This window comes from Pinus tabuliformis, chromosome 7 (assembly GCF_031772625.1).
Source record: "Pinus tabuliformis cultivar Carrire ecotype Pingquan chromosome 7, CPIR1, whole genome shotgun sequence".
Lineage (NCBI taxonomy): Eukaryota > Viridiplantae > Streptophyta > Pinopsida > Pinales > Pinaceae > Pinus > Pinus tabuliformis.
The window spans coordinates 1,207,964,872-1,207,968,503 of NC_142293.1; positions in this window are offsets into that span (position 1 = coordinate 1,207,964,872).

The following is a 3,632-nucleotide window of genomic DNA, read 5'->3' on the forward strand; positions in this document are numbered from 1 at the left end:
TCTGAACTATGTTACAATGAGGCTCAAAGGCCTATTTATTGTTGAGAAACAATGGAAAACCCTAAACATCCAAAAACCTAACCCCAGAAGATGAAACACCAAATTATGGGCCTCGTTTTGGGCAAGTTGGTACATCAACTTCTTGGGGTCGTAACTTTGGCACCCGATCTTCGTTTGATGCGTACAATAGCTCGTTAGAAAGATCTATCGGAGCACTACAAGTTTGGGAAAAGCAACAATGGTCCATCAACCCATGTTGCTCCCAGATTTCCCAAAAAATGTCGTTTAGGGCCTCAAAACAACTTCGGAAGTTCAGGACCCAAAAAACTGCTAAAAATAGTAAATTGTGCTATAATTACGGAAATTGAAAAACTGAAAGAGATAGTTGTGGGGGTCCAAATTGGATAGGTGGGTGGCCACCAACATCCACCTGGATCATTCCTTCCCCCTTAGGAAGCAATGGTCCCCATTGCGTTGAGTTCCTCCATCTGCTGAACTTGGTCCCTGGTGCGTTGTTTTGCAACTTTTGATGTGCCTAGTAATGGTGGGAAGCTTGGTCGATGATGGTCCACATTGAACACTCGGTGCAAGTGAAGGAATGGAGGAATGTTGTGCTCCAAAGCATTGTTTCCCACAGCCTTGGTAATACTGTAAGGACTATGTTGGCATGGTCTGAGCTTTTGATGGGTTATGGTAAGGTGTTCTTTCTGTCGATGCAACCAGACTTTATTGCCCACCTGAAATTTGTGTGGTACCCCTGTGGGTGAGAAGAAGTTGTTCTGGTGTTCTGTCATGACCGTATCCCTTTGATGTTGCTTCTGCGTGGAGGAACCCTTTGAGGGGGTCATGGATGTGGTGATGGTCTTCCCCCTACTTTGGGGGCGAACTAGATAGAAAATGAATTTCCTAGTCTAGGAGATGAGCTTGCTTCCTTTCTTAGCAGTGATCAAAGAGGTGGCGGTAGGTTGGGCTACCTCCAGTATCCTGTATAATGAATTACACAAAGAAATAATGACAGTACGAGGCCTTGACTCATACACAGCATGTTGCCTCCACAAGTATGGCTGGCATAATAATACATCACAAACATCCAAAGGTGTAACATCACATAATACCTTGTTTGTGAAGGGCTTGATGCTGTAGGGAAGGCGACATTGCTGGCAAAATTTGAGATCTTGTCCTTCATGAAACCGCCCGATACTATACGGCTGTGGGTGTGGTGTAGTTGGTAGGCCCAACCGCTTCACGATCTCTACTGAAATGAGGTTCTTTTGGCTGCCATTATCGACAATGAATTACAACAGTGAACCCTTCACCCACATGTATGAGTGGAAAATACACTCCCCCTCCTGTGGATCTTCGGGCTCATTCTTCTGGATCTTGGTGATGGTAATAGTGACGTTGGGCTCCGCATCAATGATCTACTTCCCTTTGCCATGCCCCTTGTCGGGTTCTGACTCAGGGTCAGAACATGCATCTGATTTTGAAGCCTTCAACTTGGCCACCAACGACTGCTTGGTCTGACACTCACTTGTGTTATGAGTGGGACTCTTATGGAACTCACACCACTTCCCTGTGTCATTCTTTGGCTTCGTGGTGTTGTTCTTTTCTTGCAGCTTTGACGGGTTGTCTTGGGTCACCCCACCTTGGCTTTGTCCTTTGGTCTTCGGATTTGCAGATCCAAAGTCTCGCTTCTTCTGTTTTAACTTTTTTCTTGATTTTGACAACATATCGGTATGCTATGCCAAGTGAGGAGATGTTCAGGAACTCCATCTCTTCATGGATGTATTTGTGTAGGCAGTCGTGGTATTTGAGTACCAAATGTAGCCCAGAGTCCTTGATACCCAACTATGTGCGAAGGGTATGAAAAATGTTTGTGAACTCCAGCACATTTTGGTCCCGTCCCTGCCGTAGTGTGGTCCACCTTATGTATTTGTCCTTATATCTTTTGACAGGGTAGTACTGCTCCTTGATGGCATCCCGGAATGAATCCCAAGTGGGTGCGGCTGAAAATAGTGAGCCCGTACTTTCATTCTTTTGCTCGCAATAGGTTTCCCACTAGTCCTTGACATGGGGGGCTGCTTTGAGAAGAGTGAAAACTTTTTTCCTGACTCGAAAATTCATGAACAGAAAAATACCCATCTAGTAGATTTAACCATTTATCTACAACATTTGCGTATATTTGATCCTCGAAGATGGGGATTTGAAAATTAACTTATACCTTAAACGGTGTGGCGTTTCCAAAGTAGCTGTGGAAGCCGATGCGTCACCTCTGGGTAGCCGCTAAAGGATCTGCGCAAAGCTATCCATCATCGCGTTCCTTTGCCGCTTTTGGGCCTCTTCGAGAAATATTTTGATAGTATCTCCTGCCCCTATATTTTGATATATACCTAGGGGGGATAATATGGGGTACCAAGGGAGGTACCCAAGGTAATAATGTAATAATGGGATGGGCCATAGTAATAAATAAGGTGGTTAACCCATGTCATGTAAGGGACCACAAGTAGTTAATAATAATGTAATGGGCCCATGGTATTAGTTTGATGGTATGAGGGAACCATGGTAATTATACATGGTATTGTATGTATGAGGCCTATATAAAGCCTAGAGACTCCGCATGGAGGATATGAAGAGAAGTATTATTGTATGAACAAGCATATGGCTTGTGGAGTGCTCTCCTTCCTTAAGGAGTGAATATATGGTGTTTCCCTACCTTAAGGGTTTGATATCAATAAAGAAGCATTTCATATTTTTTCTGGGTATATTTTCATTATCTTATATTTTTGGATCAGATCTACAACAAGTGGTATCAGAGCACTTTCTTGGGCAAACCGTGGAGAATTTTTTTTCATTTTTGCAGGGATTTTTTGGGTGGCGAATTTGTAGATTAGATCTGTACGTTTTGGTGCAAGATCTGCAAAATCTAATTGCAGATCTGTATTCCTAGTGAAAAAATAGCCGATTTCAAAAAAAAAAATCGGTTGAATCAGAGTCTGGATGAAGGAGATATCAATGATCTAAAAATCAGTGGGGTTGTAGACAATTTTCAGGGCAGCGATTTTGCGGCACAGATCTAGACGTCCTGGTACAAGATCTATAGAATCTAATTGCAGATATGGATTCTTTGGGAAAAAATACCCAACTTAAAAAAAAAAATTTAGTTGAATCGGAGTCCGGATGAGGGAGATACAACTGATTTAAAATCAGCTATTTTTAAAGAAATTTTGGGTGACGGCGGGAGAGTAGCAGCACAGATCTGAAATTTCAGTGTCCGAATCAGGATTTCTATCACATGGGCAGATGCAGAATGGTTGTTCCATTTCCAAAAACAGGTTATAATAGAGATTCTGAGCAATATTGACGAAACTGTGACATTTTCAAATTTTCGCCAAGTAAGTGAATTTTTTTCCCAAACCATTCATGGCTTCTAGCAAGCTTCTATACTTTACAGGAAAAGATGATGGTCCTACTATTGAAGAATACATAAAACAACAGAAGTGGGTATGGAAAAACCTTTGGAGGGATTCATTGCGGTTGGGTTTCAAAGATGAGGCTTACAAATGGTATCTCTCACTTGATGACAAACAGTTGACCAAACTCTTAGATGCAGAATTTGAAAAAGTCCTTTTAGA